Source organism: Megascapheus bottae, chromosome X (assembly GCF_031878675.1).
Source record: "Megascapheus bottae isolate mThoBot1 chromosome X, mThoBot2.hap1, whole genome shotgun sequence".
NCBI lineage: Eukaryota > Metazoa > Chordata > Mammalia > Rodentia > Geomyidae > Megascapheus > Megascapheus bottae.
Genome location: NC_143547.1, coordinates 68,438,073 through 68,459,720, shown reverse-complemented (window position 1 = coordinate 68,459,720; position 21,648 = coordinate 68,438,073). Strand labels below are relative to the sequence as shown.

The window sequence follows — 21,648 nt, the reverse complement described above, 5'->3', positions numbered from 1 at the left end:
ACTGCACAAATCTGCCCTGTTGGAAGTCTCAAGAACAATACCCTGGAGATAGCTATAGTACTGAGCCACACAGCCTGGCAGGGCATCAGCTGGTGCTGGGTGCCAAAGAAGCCAAAGTACCAACTAGCATAATAGCCCAAAGGAGTCTACAAAGCTACTCAGAAGCAATGCCAGGTAGAAGGTACCATTCCTCCCAGTGGAGCCCCTAAGATAAGCAGAAAAAGGAGATGTACAGTGGCAGAATCAGACACATATGATTTTCATTTTCTTTATCCTTCCCACAGATATACAGAGGCTGGGAAAATGCCTCATCTCACAGAGGATGTCTGACACTTAGCAATCCATTCTTAAATTTAGACGTTTCTTCCTACAGTGAGTTGGCAAGCAGGGATATTAGAAGCTTATTTGGAAGTCATGTCTGTTTATCATCTTTCTTGTAGTTCTCACCCCTCCAGAGACCCATACTACTTTTTTTCACAACCAAAATGATTCTGAGATTTAAAATAGCATTTTAAAGGGAGGAACTTCCTACATAAATAAAAGTGTTCTAAGTGTTTTCATTAATTCATTATTAATATTTAATTTCAGTTAAATATTTTATACATATATTTTTCCAGAGAAAGGGCTTTCCTTATTCAGTTATTGTTAAGGCTACCAGCACCTTCATCTTTCCTTCAGCTTGCTCTGCTACTTGGAAAACCAGTTGTTTGTTGTCCTCTTTTCCCTTCATGCACAGCAGGGCCTCTTGCCTTCCCAGAATTCATAAGCAAAGCAAAAAGAGCTTTCTACGTAAAAGGGTAGTGAATAAAATTTGTTCCTTTAACTTTCTCCTACCACCATTTTTCCTCACCTATCACCAAAGAACAGACATTCTTCTATTTTAAAACGTTTAAATTGAGTTAGTTATTTTGTCTTTTCACTGTGACACATAAATACCTCCACTTTGTCCAGAACATATCATCTCTTGGGAATTTTGATTATCTGTCCTCAGTTGCTTCTCTCTCTTCTTGATTTGTTATTATGGAATTGGTAGTTATTATTCTTACCTCATCAATCCTGCCTATCCAAAATCTTAAATTTGACTTCATGATCATCTAAGGCTGCTCTGTTGATGAATACAAATCAAGCAAGCATGTTAACCACCCAGAAAAGCCACAACCTAGCTTACTATCCAGTTTGTATTATTGATTAGTTCAAGGAAAGAAATATAGAATTGAAAATAAACTCTGAGGATAAGGGCTGCTCTGAGGGTAAGGGATGCATCTTATAAAACCATAGAGTTCACATAGAAGAACTACTCTCTAAAACTATGAGAAATTAAAAGATAACCAGCTAGGCATTGGGCACTCATACCTCTAGTCCTAGCTACTGAGATTTGAGGATCATGGTTCTAAGCCAGCCTTAGTAGAAAAGTCCCTTAGACTCTGATCTCCAATTAACCATCAAAAAGCCAGAAAGCAGCTGTTTGGCTCAACTGGTAGAGCATCGGCCTTTAGCATAAAACCTAAAAGAACTCAGGCACTCAGTTCAAGCCCTTGTACTGACATGCATATACACGCACATACACATAAACACCAAAACCTTGTAAATTGCCACACTGAATGAAGAATGAGAATTTTCTAACAATACTCTTTCATATAGAAAAACTGGAAGGCAATCACTAGATGAAAACTATCTGCTTCCTCTTGTTCCACACATTGTTCCTGCTGGAGAGACAGAATCATATTCTCCGCTATATCATACTATCATACTTCACAATTAAGACTGATAGCACTCATTAGCCAATGTTTCACAATTAGACTGATAGCTCATTATCCAATATTAAGTGAAGAAAAGGGCATTTGAGCCAATGGAGAGCATTCTCTCCATGGAAGGACAAAGACAGTATGCTGTCATGAAACCACCTGGAGAAGTCACAAGAGAACTCACCTTATTACCACCTCTCTGTAGTAGTTCATTTTTTTCTTTTTTCCATCTGCTGCTTTCCCTATTCAGCCTTCTACAAATACCCTGCTGCATTATACTATGTGGTACACTTCAAAGGAAGTACTTGTTTTCACTGTCAACTCCCTGAGATAAGGGAAAATTCTTACCATCACCTCAACTTAGGGAATATTTTTCCTTATAGAATATGCTCTAGGAAAAAATGTATACACATATTTTCTCTCTTGCATTCATATCAGTGTAGTGATATACCAGTGTGGTGGTTTTGGTGCCAGACATAACCCAAGTTTGAAAAATTTTTTGCCAGTCCTGGAGCTTGACTCGGGGCCTGGGCACCATCCCTGAGTATCTTTTGCTCAAGGCTAGCACTCTACCACTTGAGCCACAGCATCACTTTCACCTTTTTTCTGTGTGGTACTGAGGAATCTAACCCAGAGCTTCATGCATGCTAGGCAAGCACCCTATCACTAGGCCATGCTCCCAGCCCCCAAGTTTCAATTCTAATTCCAGTATTTAGTCCATACAGGTTTTTTGAAAAACTTATCTCACCTTCCTCAGCCCCAGTTTCTCCCTCTAAAACACCATCTTTCTCCCTCTAAAACACCATCTAAAGGCCAGGAATGATCTAGCAGACAATGACTATGTGGCATTCTACAAATTATTGAACTGTTTGTTCCAATTTTCACATGTGTTAATAAAAATGGTTTGTTTTCTGGCAGTGGGACAGTTTACTGTTGCTTTAAAATTCTTGAAAAGCCAAACTGCATCTAGAGGTAAGCCATCTAATAGCTCAAGGGTTATATTTGTACTGTTTGGCTATTATTATAGGAAGACCTGGTTTGTAGGAATAGTCAGAAGTGAAAAGCCATCATGACAAGGGAATCTAATAATTTGGAATCTTTTCTTATATGCTTCTTCAAGTTATCAACCAACAGAAGTCCCAAACACTTGTCACTCTATCCCTTTATCCTTACTAATAATGCCTGCTGACAGATCTCAGACATAGTAATCCTCAGCTTTATAATAATTTCTAACTACTTTAGTAAATAATTATCACTGTTAGAAAAACATCAAAAAGGGCAAGAATACTTGAGATGTAGGTCACAGCAATAATCTGTTCCAATTTGTTGCTCTAACTACTCATACTATTCCACCACAGAAACAAACCATTGACTTCTTAAGAAAACTAACATCTCATGAGATGTCCCATAAAACAACTGGGTCAATAGATCATGTCTTAGAATTCTAGACCCTGACACAACTAAACTAGAAGGTCATTCCCAAATCATTTAATCTTTTCTCCTTGTCAAATAACATGAGGATACTGAGGGCTTGATGGGGCAAAGCCCATGCCCTTTCCCCCCTCAACTTGGATGAGGATATGAAAACTAAGAATAGAATAGCAAGGGAAAAACTAGAGGATGACATCATTTGTTAGCTACAGAGACTCATTCTGTGACTGCTCTGACTCATAGACTGCAACAGATTCATGCCAAAGGTAATTTACATCACAGGAAATTGTTCCTGTGATGGCCATTCACTCATATTAGATATTCACAGTCCCCATAGAAAAGGGATAGTAGAAGCTGGGTATCAGTGTGTTATGCCTGCAATCCTAGCTACTCAGGAAGCTAAGATTGGAGGATTGTAGTTCAAAGCCAACTGGAGAAGAAAAGTCTATGAGACCCATTTTTTGGGGGGGAAGGGGGGACGGTTGGTCATGGGGCTTGAACCCAGAGCTCAGACACTGTCCCTGAACTTTTTTGCTCAAAGCTAGTGCTCTACTACTTTGAGCCACAGCACCACTCTGGGATGTCGGTTGGTTAAATGGATATAAGAGTCTCAGGGACTTTCCTGACTGAGCTGGATTCATGACCTCAGCCTCCTGAATAGCTAGGATTAAAGGCTTGAGCCACAGGCGCCTGACCTTTTACCTTCAATTAATCACCAGAAAACCAAAAGTGGTACTGTGGCTTAAAGTGGTAAAGTGCTAGCTTTAAGTGAAAAAGTTCAGGGATAGCACCGAGGCCCTGAGTTCAAGTCCCACAAATGAACAAAAAATGGGGTGGGAGAATCGCAGAAATCTTGGTAATAAGCTACTAATACAAGGAGAAAAGGTTATACCAAGCTTCACTTCTATAAATACAAGGTTTGCTTCACCAAGAATTCTTTGTGAGTTTATGAGTCTCTTGGATTTATACTTTTTTCAGGTTTGGACTTGATCCTTTTGTCTCATCTCATCTTAAAACTGCTATACGATAGAGTTGGGAAGACACTGGAACTCAGGCACAGGCAAAACCTTCTTGAACAGAATCCCAGGGTCTCAACAGATTGGAGAGAGACTCGATAAATGGGACTACCTAAAAATAAAAGGTTTCTGCACAGATAAATGCATAGCTACTAAAGTAGAAAGACAGCCAACCAACTGGGAAAAGATATTTACCAATAATATATCAGACAAATGCTTAATATCCAGTATCTACAGGAACTTAAACTAATCCCCCCCCACCAAACCCAACAAACAAATCACTAACAGGGCAAGGGAACTAAAGAGAGACTTATCGAAAGAAGAGGTTAAAATGGCAGAAAAGCATATGAGAAAATGCTCATCATCCATGGTCATAAAGGAAATGCAAATAAAAACAACCCTAACATATCACTTACCCCAACAAGAATGGCCAAGATTTTGAACTCAAGACAATGACAGATGCTGGCGGGGTTGTAGAGAAAAAGGAACTCTACTGCACTGCTGGTGGGATTGTAAGCAAGTTCAGCCACTCTGGAAAGCAGTGTGGAGGTTCCTTAAAGAACTGAAAATAAACCTTCCCTGCGATCCTGCCATACCACTCCTGGTCATCTATCCTGAACATCATAACCCAAGATATGATAAGGACACCTGCTCAGCTATGTTCATCTCTGCACTATTCACAATAACCAAGAGATGGAAACAATCCAGATGCCCTACTGCAGATGAATGGATACAAAAATGTGGCATATATATATATATATATATATATATATATATATATACACACACACACATACACACACACACACAATGGAATTCTACATAGCCAACAGACAAGATAAAATAATGGCATTCACAGGGAAATGGATGAATCTAGAGGGAATCATGTTGAGTGAGACAAGTCAAGACCAAAGGAACAAAAGGTGCATGGTATCCTTAATATGTGGCTGTCAGATCCAAACAGTACAAGCGCGATGACTCAATATTTGAGTACCAATGCTATGGACATGGTATTGGAAATATAAACACAACTACATAGACATAAAAATTTATGACTCTATAGACATGTTTTATTACATAGATTAATATGTATCTATGACATTCAAACCCTTAGGCTAATTTTAATTATGTTCTAAAATCTAAGTCACAATGATTGTATATAGAGATTCCATTCCTGAATACTTGTTTGTTAAACATGTCATTTGAAATACGATGTAAAATCAATGTTAATAAATTCTTTAATAGGGGCCGGGAATTTGGCCTAGTGGTAAAGTGCTTGCCTAGCATGCATGAAGACTGGGGTTCAATTCCTCGGTACCACATACATAGAAAAAAGCCAGAAGTGGTGCTGAGGCTCAAGTGGTAGAGCTCTAGCCTTGAGAAAGTCCAAGGACAGTGCTCAGGCCCTGAGCTCAAGCCCAGGACTGGCAAAAAAATAAATAAATTCTTTAATAAAAAATAAAATAAAAAAGGATTTCAATTTCTAGGATTACAAACCCTCTTTATCCAACATTAATGGAAAAAATAATTAGCCATGAAAATTAATTTCATTCATTTCTGATATATACAGAATCCAACTCCCTAATACCCTGGTGGTAGACTCATGTTAAGAATAAAGGATTCGGGGCCGGGAGTTTGGCCTAGTGGTAGAGTGCTTGCCTAGCATGCACAAATACCGGGGTTCGATTCCTAGTTACCACATACATAGAAAAAAGCCAGAAGTGGTGCTGAGGCTCAAGTGGTAGAGCTCTGGCCTTGAGAAAGTCCAAGGACAGTGCTCAGGCCCTGAGCTCAAGCCCAGGACTGGCAAAAAAAATAAGAATAAAGGATTCAAGGGAGTGAGAGAAGAATAGTAATGGACCCATCTTCAAAGCATATAACTTCTGATATTATTCTGTAACCAAGAACTATCCAGTTAGGACTGTAGCTACAAAATACTATGCACATCTTCCCTTAACTCTTCCTTAGATGAAGGCAGCAGTGAAGAAGGTACATGCATTCTGCCTCTCTGACATCTTCATTTCCTGTTCTTCTAACCACCTGGGACCTGAATTATAGATGGGAAAAAATCCCCTGGCATTAATAAATTCATTAATATGTGAGGGTTGGTGTTCTCTGAGTGCCTTTGAAGCTTTCTAAGAGTTATAATTTTATGTTAACTCCCTGAGGGTATAGGAAAGCTCTTCTACTTTTATTGGGAAATCTAACTCCTTTCCCGTTCACTCCCTAAGTTTTTCTAGCCCGCTTTGCTTATGAGCTACACCTTGGTGGCCCTAGGCTTTAGTAAGATCAGCCTCATAAGGTTAAAGGATAGCTACTGCTTGCACCCTTCCATTCTCATCTCTACCACTTAGCCTCTACAAAGAAGGGGGAAATCTAGTAGAAATAAGCACCCATTTTCTGAGTTCCTTGCATCCCCACTTTTTTTTTGCCAGTCCTTGGCTTGAGCTCAGGGTCTGAGCACTGTCCTTGGACTTTTCTTAAGGCTAGAGCTCTGCCACTTGAGCCTCAGCACCATTTCCAGCTTTTTTCTATGTATGTGGTACCAAGGAATCGAACCCTGGTCTTCCTGCATGCTAGGCAAGCACTCTACCACTAGGCCAAACTCCCGGCCCGAGTCCCCACTTTTTAAAAGAAGGTCTACTACTAGCCAAGAGACGGGGGGCTCACACCTGTAATCTTAGCTTCTAAGAGGCTGAGAAACAGATCATAATTCCAAGCTAGTCCAAGCAGAAAAGTTCATGTGACTCTATCTGAAAAATAACCAGAAAAAGGCAGGGCTAGAAGTGTGACTCTAATTGTAGAGTGCCCACAAAACAAACAAGGCCCTACGTTCAAATCAAATACCAACAAATAAAAAGCCTAGCATGCATGAAGCCATGGGTCTGATTCCCTAGTACCATAAAAAACAGAAAAAGCTGGAAATGGTGCTGTGGCTCAAGTGGTAGAGAGCGAGCCTTGAGCAACAGAAGCTCAGGGACAGTGCCCAGGCCCTGAGTGCAAGCCCCATAACTGGCCTAAAAAGAGAAGGTATGTAAATGGCTAAAGTGGTAGAATACACCCTGAATTTAAATACCAGTACCATTACCACCCTCAAAAATATAGATGGGGCCAGTATTTTAGCCTAGTGGTAGAGTGCTTGCCTAGCATGCAGGAAGATATGGGTTTAATTCCTCAGTACCAAATTTATAGAAAAAGCTGGAAGAGTTGCTGTGGCTCAAGTGGTAAAGTTCTAGCCTTGAGAAAGCCCAAGGACAGTCTTCAAGCACTGAGTTCAAGCCCCAAGATTGGCAACATAGATATATAACTGGGAAGCAAGTGTTTGGGGTAAAGTAAAATTGTATTCTCTGAGTTTTGCACATTATTTTTTTTCTAGAAGTCACTTTTTACTCAGGTGTGGAGATGGTCAGTGGCAGAGCACTTGTCTAACTTACACAAGGGCCTCAGTTCCATTCCACATTCTGCAAAAATGTCTCTTATGATGTTTTCCTCCTCTAATTAAAAAAAGTTAATATTGGAGTTTGAGACACCCTCCCAGTCCATTTTTGGCACATATTTTTGTCTAAGGCTAGCTAGCTTCAGACCAAATTCTCTTATCTATAGCCTCCTGCATACCTGGGACTACAGGTATCTATCACCATATTCAAATACAACTTTCTGATTTTGAGGTAGGATCTTAATAAGTTTTTGCCTAGACTGACCTTAAACCATTATCCTCCAAATCTCTATCTCCCAAGTGACACGCTAGGATTATTGACAAAGCTACCCACTGTGCCAGGCTGCAAAATCTTTTTGCTACATCCCCAGATCAACTGAAAGCTTTTAAAGATTTCTCTGTGCACATAGATATTAAAATCAACTCTTTTTCTTTGCCAGTCCTGGGCCTTGAACTCAGGGCCTGGGCACTGTCCTTGGACTTTCTCAAGATTAGAGCTCTACCACTTGAGCCACAGCACCATTTCTGGCATTTTTTCTATGTATGTGGTGCCAAGGAATGGAACCCATGTCTTCGTGCATGCATGGCAAGTACTCTACCACTATGTTAAACTCCCAGCCTAAGATTAACTCTGTAGGATAGCTTTCACTAACCAATATTGTGTCACCTTTTTGGATTCATTCACAAATGTTTGCAGAGTACCTATTGCAACATGCCAAGCACTGTACTACACACAGAGGATACACAGTGAAATAACCCGTACTGCACTCATAGGCCTTGCATTATGGCAAGAGATGAAGACTTGAAAAATAACAAAATGGAAACAACGTGCAGGCACTATGAAAATACATCAGAAGAGGACTGATGTAGTTAGCTATGCTAGATGTTGGGAAAGAGGGTGTTGTAGAAAACTTCCCTGACACCTGTAGAAAAGAGAATGAACAGAAAGGGGCAAATGGAGGTATTTGAAAGGGGAAAGCAATGGGTGCTATGGGAACACAAAGCAAAACATAACCTGGTACTGTGGCTCAAGGCAGCCTCCCTGAAGGAGTTACACTTATAGGACTTCAAAGCTGGGTTAGACATGGTAAGATGAGGGGATGAAAAGTGAAGAGTCTCTAACATAATAACTTTCTGCTCTAGCCAAAGCTGGCCTCTGTTGATCCTAGCCTAGGATTCCTGGTACCTTTTTTCCCTTCCCAAACTGTGGCTATTTCTCCATACCCCTTATCTAATTGATGTCCATCCTATTTTTGTCACATGGCATTAAAAATGTACTATTTGGTGTTATTACTTAACCTCATAAACATACTCAAACTCCTTCTAAGAACATACAAAGCTGTCTTCTATTACTTAAGTATCATCCAGGGCATTTAGTACAGTGATGGACCTAAGATCCTAACTGAAGGAATCAATAAGTGAATGAACTATGCACCAGAATGTCTACAGGCCATCTTTAGAAATTTACTATTATCTGTGAAGCTGACATAAGGAAAGGGGTCTATATTCCCTAAAATATATGTACTACTTTCATTCAAAGACCTAAGATCTAAAATTAACAGCTCCTTCCCAACAGTCACTGCTCCACCCCTTGAAATTCCCCCCCACCCCATCTTCTATTGTTTCTTCTGTCTCCTGGTTGTCAGCCAGAATGAGAAAATGGTCTAGCTGTCCTCAGAGACTTACACCAGCCTGGACTGCTCTGCAGTGCCATGATGGGCCAGGACTTTTGTTTACAGCTGGGAGCCTGGTGAGTCGGTGAGCACAGCTGACAGCCCCACTCTGGACCAAATATCAATCTTCCTCTGTCCTCTTAGCCAAGTTTCACAGACCAGCTCTATTGAAAACTGGCTGTGCTCGCCTAGATCTCACTGATGTCCCACTCACAACTATAGCCTGGGAACAGTTGGGTGAATCTCAGCTTTGTACCTTTTAGGAACTGCTCTTTCTCTCTGCTCTGTTCTCAATTTCAAATCATTTTATGTCAACCTCAGGGCCTTGAAAGAACATGTCCTTGGAGGTCTCCATTCTCTTAACAGTGCCCGGCAAGTCCAACCGTGTCTGCTCATTCCCAGTAGTTTACAAATACCCTCATTTGCTTAGTCAAATAGTGAAAAACTGCAGCAAACAGAACAAAACTGCACAGTTTAAATGTGAAGTTCCCAGAATTTGATTTTCCAAGCTGAATGATATGGTTCCATATCTTTACATGTGTGTGCATGTGTGCATGCACGCACACACATGATCTTTGCTTATAGACGGCTTTCTCATGCTTTAAAAAGCTGACAATGCGGTGAGTCGTGGCACCTTCTAAGAATATTCATGAGGTCTATAACGAGGTCTTCTGTCATATATCCTGCACCCCAGTTTCCTCCTTCCTTAACAGCTCTGGCCTTGCAGCATTCAACTTATTGGAAGCACAGAGTCCCAGTACATTCCTAGCTGTATCTTTTTTTTTTATGTACCACATTTTTTTTATTGTAATTAGTAAAAGGGTTACATGATATTTGCCAGATAGAAGGTGCATTAATTCACATACATTGATACCCTTTCACATGTCTTGGTACCCGTTTCCCTCCCCCCCCCCACACCCCCCACCCATCTTGGTTTTCCCCCCTTCCCTATCAAATTTCAAATTCCTAGCTGTATCTTGCCCTCAGATTCCTTCTGCCTGTACTTCTCTGTCTGCTAGCTAACATAGTTTATACCAGTTAGCTGAGTCCTCTGAGGTTTTCAACCTTCCTCCACTTCTAAATGCCTGAGAGATATATAATACTTCTTTCATTGACAATGGTTCGTTAAAGCAATGCTTCTGATGGGGTCTGGTGGAAGTGACTGTAGGCAGGGGATTTTCCTTCTAGGAGACCTTATCAGAAAGTCTGTTGAAGAGGCTTTTCTTTTAAAATCTAAATCACTCCTTCCTAGATTTTTACATGACCCATTTCTACTAAAGGGAATGCATTTAGCCACATCTTATGGTTAATAAGAATTATTTTGATAAGAAAGCTATACATGTTCTCTTCTTTGGGCAAAGGAAGCACTTTTTTCACCAGTTCTGGGCCTTGAACTCAGGGCCTAAGCACTGTCCTTGGGCTTTCCTCAAGGCTAGAGCTCTACCACTTGAGCCACAGCACCACTTCTGGCTTTTTCTATATATGTGGTACTCGTAATTGAACCTGGGTCTTCATGCATGCACTCTACGACTAGGCCAAAATTCCATCCCCTGTTTTTTACTTTTAAAAAAAGATTTATATAGAAATGTCATAATGAACCCCCTCCACACAACTAATATATGCTAATAAAATGTTTTTATATGGAAACATTCATAAATGTACAAAATAATAAAATAATATGATAAACTGCTATGATTCCAACAATAAGCTTCAATAATTTACATGCAACACTTTTCAGTACTACTGGCCTGTCTTTTTTTGGTGTGTGTGCCATTCCTGGGACATGAACTTAGAGCCTGTGCACTATCCCTGAGCTTACTTTGCTTAAGACTACTGTTCAACCAATGAACCACAGCTCCATATCTGGATTTTTCTGAGTATAGTGAATCCCTCAAGTATTATGGGAGTTACATTGGGTAGACCCCATCAATAGGTGAAAATCCACAAAGTAGCAGCAGTATATAGTTGTCCCATGCTATATCATAGTTCACTTATTGCTACTTCAAAGATTTTTATCTATCACACTGGTCTCTAGAATGTAATGCCAACAAAATGTGAAACATCACTATTTATGAGGGTTTTTTTTGTATTATTGGTGTTGTTTTGGTCATTGTAGAGCTATAACTCGGGGCTTAGTTTACAATTATTTTTTAACTCGTGACACAGTGAAGCTGTTTATTAGAGAAGACAGTCTCCCAGATTTTCCTGCCTGGGCTGGCTTCAAAGTGTGATCCTCAGATCTCAGCCTCCTGAGTAGCCAGGATAACAGGCATGAGCCACCAGCACCCAAATATGTCTCTTTTTTTTAATTCTTTTTTTTTGCCAGTCCTGGGCTTGAGCTCAGGGCCTGAGCACTGTCCTTGGACTTTCTCAAGGCTAGAGCTCTACCACTTGAGCCTCAGCACCACTTCGAGCTTTTTTCTATGTATGTGGTACCAAGGAATAGAACACAGGTCTTCATGCATGCTAGGCAAGCACTTTAACCACTAGGCCAAACTCTCGGCCCATATGTCTCTTTTTTTATCCAGTCCTGGGGCTTGAACTCAGGACCTGAGCACTGTCCTTTGGCTTTCCTCAAGGGTAGAGCTCTACCACGGGAGTCACAGCACCATTTCTGGCTTTTTTCTACATATGTGGTACCAGGGAATTGAACCCAGATCTTCGTGCATGCTAGGCAAGCACTCTACTACTAAGCCACACTCCCGGCCCCATCTCTCTCTCTTGTTATTATTTTTTTCTTTTTTTTTGCCAGTCCTGGGCCATGAATTCAGGGCCTGAGCACTGTCCTTGGATTTTCTCAAGGCTAGAGCTCACCACTTGAGCCTCAGCGCCACTTCTGGCTTTTTTTCTATGTATGTGGTACCGAGAAATCGAACCCGGGTCTTCATGCATGCTAGACAAGCACTTTAACCACTAGGCCAAACTCCCGGCCCCTCTCTTGTTATTTTTTAATGTCGCAATTGATATATTTAAAAGCCACAGCTTTTTTAAATACCATTTTCAATGATATGGAAACAGTAAGTAGACATTATAAGCAAAACCAAATTTAACTCTGGAAAAAATGCTTCAAAGCAACCTTTGAAGTAAAACTTAGAATACATGTATCTGTGAACACTGGTCAATTAGCCCTCATCTTTCTTAGTTGATATATAACATGAATGATATTATGTGATCATTGCAAATAAAGTATGTTGTTCACAAGACCACAAATTTTTGGTAAACTGCATGCTCAACTATTATCTCAGAAGAGAAAAATATGCAAGTCTTGTACTCCAAGGTCATCCAAGGACTTCACTGTTAGGGTAAAGTTCTCAGTGGTTTGGGTCATTTGAAATAATTTCTTTCTTTCAAATGGTTGGGTCAGTAAGGGTTGAGGGTTAATTATAGAAGAAAATAGATATCTTACAAGGATAAAACTTAGCTAGGTGCTGTGCTGTTGGCTCACACCTGTAATCCTAGCTACTCAGGAAGGTGAGATCTGAGGATCACGGTTCAAAGGCAGCCTGGGCAGGAAAGTCCAAAGGACTCTTATCTCCTATAAACTACTCAAAAAAAGCTGTAAGTGGCTCTGTGGCTCAAATGGTAGAGCACTACCCTGGAATACCAAGAGGTTTGGGGGGTGAGGGGAGAGAAATGGGAACCAAGACATGAGAGAGGTTATCAATGTTTGTGAAGTAATGCACCTTATATCTGGTGAATATAACGTAACCCTTCTGTTAATTACAATGAAAAAAGAGGTTTGGGGATAGTGCCAAGGCCCTGAGTTCAAGCCCGAGGACCAGCAAAAAAACAAAAAGGAATTACCCTTCTCACGGTTATTTTCAGTTTTTGTTGCCTGCCAGTCATGAGCTAGCAAACTATACTGATATAGATGAATCTGTTCAGCTAGTTTTATGAAATTCCTATGGAATGAGGCAAATATACACAGAAAAAACTTCACTATAGAACTATCATTTTACTTAGTTTTGAAATATTATGTTTTGTGTTTTAAAATTTTTACACTAAGCAAGCATTTCTTTTAAGAAATATCTAACATTTCAAAATAAATTGCAACTATGTATAAAGAAAATAAAAAAGCTCAATGAAAGATGTCAAGAGAGTACAGCGAAAGATAACAACAGAGGTTATTCTGAACAAAATATATGCATATCTGAAATATCATAGGGAAATCTCTTGGTACAACTAATACACATACAAATGAATGACAGGAAAGTAAAACAGGATCTGACGGGGAGAGGTAAGGAAGAAGGCTAATGAAGAGGAATGAGGATGAGAATGGTTGAAATCATTCATTTGCATATTTGAAAACAACTATAAAGCCTGTTGAAATTGTTTTAAGAAGAAATGGGATAGGAGAGAATGACAAAAGGGGTGAGGTTAGTCAGGATACAGTATCCACATGTGTGGAAAAGCTACAATGAATTATAAGACTATGCAAATAATTATAACACAAATATCCAATAAGTAAGTTAGAACCAAGTATTTAGAAATCAATTAAAACCAGGTGCCACTGGCTCACTCTGTAATCCTAGCTACTCAGGAGGCTGAGATCTGAGGATTGAGGTTCAAAGCCAGCCTGGTCAGGAAAGTCTGTAAGACTGTCAATTGTAGACCTTGAACTCTGGCCCTGTGAGATGTCCCTGATCTTTTCAGTTCAAGGCTATTGCTCTATCACGATGAGCCACAGTGCCACTTCCGGTTTTCTGGTTGTTAATTGGAGATAAGAGTCTCATGGACTTTCATGCCCGGGCTGGCTTTGAACCACAATCCTCAGCGCTCAGCCTCCTGAGTAGCTAAGATTTTAGGCATGAACCACCAACACCAGTTTTGAGAGACTCTTATCTCCAATTAATCCCCAGAAAACTGGAAGTAGCACTGTGGATCAAAGTAGTAGAGAGCTAGCTTTGAGGGAAAAAACTCAGGAATAGCACCAGGCACTGAGTTCAAGCCCCAGAACTGACCAAAAAAAAATCAACTAAACCTTTGGATAGGCCAATTTTTAGCTATCCAAAAGGTATGGGAATGTACTAGAAACTTCCCTCATGCTCCACAACACTGACCACTACCTACCTTAGAAGGTTTTCTTAGTCACAAGAAATGCCTTATCCAGAGGCCGGGGATTTGGCCTAGTGGTAGAGTGTTTACCTTAGCATGCACGAAGACCCGGGATCTATTCCTCAGTACTGCATACATAGAAAAAAGCTGGAAGTGCTGCTGTGGCTCAAGTGGTAGAGCACTAGCCTGGAGAAAAGTCCCAGGGCAATGTTCAGGCCCTGAGTTCAAGGCCCATGACTGGCAAAAAAAAAAAGAAATGCCTTATCCATAAGACCAGCAAATAATGACAGACAGGCTTCAACCTGTACAATGTCATATTGCACTAAGAGATCATTAGACCAGACTAAAATTTAGTTTCAAGTTCCTGGATGTGGTTGAAGTAGCCCACAGGGGAAAAAAGCATTTTTTCTCATTGTTCCACTGGAGTGGACACATCTCTGCAATTTGTCTGCCCCCAGGTAACCCATGTTTCTAATTAGCACAAGGGCATTGTATGAACTAATGGTGGCCTTGCAAATTAACACAGGCTTCTTGGAGCTAATGGGTGTCTGGAAGGCTGAGACCATAAATAATTTCTGTCTCGCCTTGGGCTTTGGAACCAAATAAATCTAATCTATGTTTTTCCTTCCAGCTGAAACAGTGTGGTGACAATAGTTCAACTGTAAACTCTAAAGAAGAATAACTCACATTTTTCAGAAGACTCATATAAGTGAGGAATCTGATGAAGCTTTATCCCAATAGTAAGCAGAGGCAGCAAGGGAGTATTCACATAGAAAGGGTAACATAGTATAGTACAAAAAAGCCAAGGCTTTAGTATGTTAAGTCTGACTTCTTGCTGAATCTCTACTTGCTGAGCAACTTTGAGTGAGTTTTAACATTGCTAGACTTCATGAAGTCTGGAGACGTTAAGATAACAGATGAACAGAGGTGTCACAGTAATGTCTTGCACACAAAAAGCATTTTTCTGCCCTTTTTCTACTATTACTCTGATTACAAAGTTAGTTCACATTATTGACAGACAGAATGCTATAGGAATAGTTTGGAGATGTGTATTCAGTGCCAGATAGAACACTGTTATAGTGGCTTGGGTTGAGTTAATTCTCTCTACTGACCACACCAATAATGTAGAATGACCTTCAATTCTAATGTTGTAAAAAAGCAGGGAAATTCATTTTCTTGAGTACCTACCATAAGACATGCACCATACCAGGCCCTTTTGCATCTGTGTATCCTCTAAATCAGCAATGTCCAGCAATAATTCTGAAAAATTTTTGTATCTATACTACTATAAAAGCTACTAGCCACAATTTGCTACTGAACACTTGAAGCTGGCCAATATGATTGAAGAATCAATTTTTTATTCTAATTAATTTTAACAAATAGCCACATATGCTAGCGGCCACAAGCCATGTGGCTACTGTACTGGATAGTGTGAGTCTGAAATTATGACACAGCAATTATTTGTTTCATTATGATGATGCTGCTGTACCTTAGGAAAGTTAAATAACTTGCTAAAAGTCACATCATTTTCTTCATCATCATCATAACATGAACAAGAAGAAAAGGAGGAGGAGAAGGAGGGAGAGGGAGAGGGAGAGGGGGGAGGAGGAGGAGAAAAAGAAGATACTAAACCAGAGTCAAAGCAAAGGATTAGAAACATTAATAAGTATAATAGGGTCTGATTTACCTGGAATTATCCAGGCTCTATTACTTACACATCATGCAGCCAAAGAAAAATACCTACTCTAGAACTCACTTTCACTGTATATAAAACAATAACTGTCACATAACTTACAGATGTATAGTTGGTAATTAATGGATATAAAGCAACATAGTGTATGACCCATAATAGATTTTCAACAAGTCTATTTCTTCATCACCCCAATTCCTATATCTTACATAAAATAGATTCAGATGAAAACTAAAACATAACTGCTTTCAGAATCATCAGGAATCATCCTGATTCCTACATCACACATGAAATAAATTCAGACAAAAAGTGAAGTGTAAATACAGAGCATGGGGGAAGCAAGAAAAACACCAAGATTGTTCCCCCAAACCAATTAAAGAATAGAAATGGGGTCCAGAAATATAGCCTAGTGGTAGAGTGCTCACCTAGCATACACAAAGCCCTGGGTTTGATTCCTCAATACCACATACATAGGAAAAAAAGCCAGAAGTACCACTGTGGCTCAAGTGGTGTAGTGCTAGCCTTAAACAAAAAAATGTCCAAAGACAGTGCCCAGGTCCTGAGTATAAGCCTCAGGACTAGCAAAAAATAGAGAGGAAAACAAGTATGAAAGTCACCCATTTAGGGCCAGGAGTTTGGCCTAGTGGTAGAGTGCTTGCCTAGCAGGCATGAAGACCCAGATTCGATTCCTCAGTACCACATATTTAGGGAAAAAAGCCAGAAGTGGTGCTGTGGCTCAAGTGGTAGAGTTCTAGCCATGAGAAAGCCCAAGGACAGTGCTCAGGCTCTGAGCTCAAGGCCCAGGACTGGGTAAAAAAAAAAAAGGAAAGTCACCCATTTATATTTACTTGGTTTGTTTTGTATTATTTTGTGTGTGTGTGTGTGTGTGTGCATGTGTGCCACTCTTGGGGCTTGAACTCAGGGTCTATCCATGAGCTTTTACGCTCAAGGCTAGTGTTCTTCCATTTGAGCCACAGCTCCACTTCTGACTTTTGTTTCTTGGTAGTTAATTGGAGATAAGAATCTCACGGAAGGCGCCAGGAATTTGGCCTAGTGGTAGACTGGCAAAAAAAAAAAAGAAACTCATGGGATTTCCTACTGAGACTGGCTTCAAACCGCCACCCTCAGATCTCAGCTAGGACTAGCTACTGAGACCCACTAGCCCCTGGCTTCTGTACTCTTTTTGATGTTTCAATCAACATTCAATCAGCTAAAGCAGGGAACAAGATATCTACAACTGTTTTTTAAAAAAGGAGGAAATCTGGGTCTTGGTGGTTCACGTGTGTAATCCTAGCTAATCAGGAAGCTGAAATCTGAGGATCACAGTTCAAAGCCAGCTTGTGCAGCAAAGTCTGTGAGACTCTTAGCTCCAATTAACCACCAAAAATCTAGAAGTAGCACTGAGGTTCAAACTAGTAGGGGGTAGCCTTGAGCAATATAGCTCAGAGAACCCAGGGCCCAAGTTCAAGCCACAAAAAGTTCAAGACCAAAAAAACAAGGATGGAAGACATCAAAAAAGAGAAATATGGTGCTGTGGTCAAAATACATTCTATACATGTGAAAATTCACATAACTTTTTTTGGCCAGGCCTGGGGCTTGAACTCACAGCCTGAGCACTGTCCCTGGGCTTTCCTCAAAGCTAGCGCTCTACCAAATGACCCACAGCACCTCTTCTGGCTTTTTTTTATGTACGTGGTACCAAGGAATTGAACCTGGGTCTTTGAGAATGTTAGGCAAGCACTCTACTAATAGGCCAAACTCTCTGCCCCTGAAATAACTTTTGTACTGGTAATTTATGTTAATAATTTTTTTAAGGCAGGTTAAGTTCAAATCTTGAACTACATGTGTGTTTTGTGCACTGGAAAACTAATCTGACACCTCTAGGCATTATTCGGTTTGGTATTTTTTGTTTTTGTTTTCTGAGAGGCTCAGGATTTGAACTCAGGGCCTCACACTTGCTCAGTAGCTAGGCTGGTACTCTAACACTTGAATCATGCTTCCAGTGTGGCTTTTTGCTGGTTGTTTTAGAGATGGTCTCATGGAGTTTTCTGCTATTTGGCTTCAAACTTACATCCTTTGGATCTCAGCTTCTTATGTAGCTAGGATTACTAAAAAGTGAGTACTAGAAGTTGCGCTCTACATATTAATTTTTAATCTGCAAAATTAAACTGATAATTTGCAGGGTATCTCAGAATAAATCATTACTGCCTTGTCTTGCATTCTGTGGCACCCTCTAGTGGTTGCATAACGGGGGAAAACAAGATGAGGGGTGGGGGGGGGGGGAGGGAAATGGGGACCAAGACATGTGAAAGGGTATCAATGTATGGGAATTAATGCACCATCTATCTGGCAAATAGCATGTAACACTTCTATTAATTACAATAAAAAATATATGAAAAAAAGAACAACAACAACAAAAAAAAATAAGCATTGCATTTTTGCCTTTCAGAAACAGCAGTTCTCAAACTTCAGCAGGCACTGGCATCACTGAAACAAAATACCAAACACTACCTCCAGAATTTCTGATTCATTATGTTTGAGGAAGGACCTGAAAATTTGAATTCCTAACAGTTTCTCAGGTGATGGTGATGTTTCTAGCCTTTCTGAGAAATATGCTTTGAACACTGCTTTTGGGCCAATGGTGTCCTATCATGGTAGTGAACTTGCCTAGCGTGCACGAAACCCTGGGTTTTATTTCTCAGTACCACATACACAGAAAAAGCCAGAAGTGGTGCTGTGGCTCACGTGGTAGAGCACTAGCATTGAGAAAGCTCAAGAACAGTGCCCAAGCCTTGAGTTCAAGTCCTATGACTGGCAAAAAAAGGAGGTGAACAGTGCTTTTAAAAAATTCTTGTCATGTGTGTAGAAGTATATTTAATTAATAACTATAAGAGGTATTATTGCCCAGCATGGTGGCTCACACCTGTAATCCTAGCTACCAGGAGGCTGAGATCTGAGGACTGAGGTTCAAATCCAGCCTGAGCACAAAATTCCACGAGACTCTTCAATTAATCACCAGAAAACCAGAAGTGGCACTGTGGCTCAAGATGTAGGGCACTAGTCTTGAGCTGAAGTATTCAGGGACAAGGCCCAGGCCCAGAGTTCAAGTCCCACCACAACAAAAAAAAGAGGTGGGCCAGGAGTTGGCCTAATGGAAGAGTGCTTGCTTAGCATGCATGAAGACCCATGTTTGATTCCTCGGTACCACATACATAGAAAAAAATCCAGAGGTGGTGCTGAAGCTCAAGTGGTAGAGCTCTTGCCTTGAGAAAGTCCAAGGACAGTGCTCAAGCCCTGAGGTCAAACCCAGGACTGGCAAAAAAAAAAACAAAACAGGTATTATTTTTATTTGCTTTTGATGTAGTAATACCCATGTAAATAAGAATTTTTGTTGGGCTGGGAGTGTGGCCTAGTGAAAGAGTGCTTGTCTAGCATGCAAGAAGCCCTGAATTTGATTCCTCGGTACCACACACAGAAAAAAGCTGGAAGTGGTGCTGTGGCTCAAGTGGTATAGCGCTAACCTTGAGTAAAAAGTGTCCAACCACAGTGCCCAGGACCTGAGTTCAAGCCCCACAGCTGGCAAAAAAAGAATTTTATGAAGGGAAAAAGAATATGCAAAGGACATAACATTTAAAATAAAGCATGCAAAACACTGAGGTACATCATTTTCTTCATAGGGATAGAAAGTGGTGAAATATGGTTAAGTCCCCTATTCTAAGACAAAGTCTAGCTGCAACATTACAGAAAATAAAATGCAAACACATATCTGAGAAATGGTTCACAAAGATTAATATGAGAGCCCAACTTTTGACTAGTCCACATGTTTCTTCATTTGGAAGGACTGAAAAAAAAACCCCAGTAAACAAAAGGGTTAGGACTTTCTTTTTCTTTTTCTTAGGCTTCTGTTCCCACACAACCTGGGCTGGTCACAAACTCACAGATCATTTTGCCTTCACCTCCATAGAACTTGGATTCCCATGTTTGCCATTCTGCTTCACAGAGATTTTCATCAGCACCAGTTTCAGGGTCGTTTATCAACTGTTACTGAAAAATACAAGGAGGAGATGGAGAGCTTAATTCTTTCAAGGAGAAAAGCAGAAACTGGTAAAAAAAAATATTTGGATCGTGGATCATAGTTCCCTGGCTAACATGGATACTTATCAAATGAAAGATACGTGATCCTCCGGGGCAGGGGGGAGTGAAATGGGGACCATGACATGAAAAAGGGTATCAATATTTGTGAAGTAATGTACCTTCTATCTGGTGAATATAATGTAACCTTTCTATTAATTACAATTAAATATATGAAAAAAAGAAAGATACGTGATCCTCATAATTTGGAAATCTGGGAAATCAGAAAATGGGAAGAGGAGACAAAAATCCCATCATTCTGGTGAGAAAATTAACAATCCTTTGCTGGGACTTGGCGGCATCTAGTGGCAAATTTGAGTTCTCACGCAGAGAACTTTCTAGAAAATGAACTGCGTATCTGCCTGAAGAATTGCATTATGAGCAGAAATGACCAAAAAAAGGTACTATCACCTTTCCAACCCCCAGAACACCGAAATTTGGAGTCTAGTAGAGGGATAGTTTATAATATGTAGTGTTATTAGAAGGCACCAAGACCTGAGGTGGAGGGAGGAGGGAAATGGAGAGAGGAGAGTGAAAAAAAGGGGGGCGGGGATGTGAGAAAACGAGGCGGGTGGGGAAGGGGACAGGTGGCTGGGAAGCGGAAGGATACTGGAGAGGTTGAAAGAAACCGCCCTTTGGTTTTGCTAATAGGGATTTGGCTTTTAACTTCAGGAGGGCTGTACTTTAAAACAGGATTTGGACAGAGGAAGAATGTGCTACCAAAATGAATTTGGGGAGTTTATATTAAAATCTGTACAGACGGCCGGGGTATGTCTTAATTAAAGTCCATTTTTCTGATATAGTCACCTTCTTTAATTTTCATTTCCGTTAAAAACATTTTGCAAACAAATGTAGAAAACCACCAACATTAAGAAAGCAGATCACCCACGCACACTCCACCCCCAAGCCAGGGGCGCACGCCTGCGCACACCCACCACTTCCAGCGCCACGAGGGCTGGCGCGCGCTCACAACCGACCCCGTGGTCCCGCGAACTCGCCCCCGAATGTAACCCAATCCCCAACGGCAGGAGGCCGCGGCACTCACCACCCCCATTCGCACACACTTCAAAACCTCCATTGCGCCTTTTTTTTTTCCAGTTCCTAGAGTTGCGCAACAGGCTTGGGGGCGTGGCCCTAGATTTAACCTCGCTCTTCCCCACTCGCGGGAACCTTAGCTCATTTCCGTCTATCCTATTTCCGCAGGCCACGTAGACACTTCCTTTCCCAGTTGAGGAAAAAAAATCACAAACCCACAATGCCTCCCTGCAGAAGAGGGGGAGGAAGAAAAAAAAAACCCTATGGTCAGAGGAACTCTGGGTCGTGAAACCAAGCCACGTGAACACGCTGCCCTATAGCTTCCTGACCTAAATGCTGTCACGATCTTGGAGGGCGGGCTACAAGCCTAAGACGGGGAAGGTCATTGGCTACAGTCCGCACAAAGGACGAAGGTGATTGGTTTGTTTTAGGCCTT

At 40.8% G+C, this 21,648-nt stretch overlaps 1 protein-coding gene across 1 annotated transcript in view; it reads right to left on the bottom strand.

Moving 5' to 3' along the window:
* Plp1 (proteolipid protein 1) overlaps positions 1–21,324 on the bottom strand; it is a 116,961-nt gene extending 95,637 nt beyond the window's left edge. Inside the window, exons 1-2 of the mRNA XM_090326414.1 lie at positions 21,223–21,324; positions 19,985–20,090 (exon numbers count right to left, since the gene is read on the bottom strand). The gene's annotated coding sequence lies outside the window, so the exon portion shown is untranslated. The remainder of the gene's footprint in view (positions 1–19,984; positions 20,091–21,222) is intronic.
* Between the last annotated feature and the right edge of the window lie 324 nt (positions 21,325–21,648).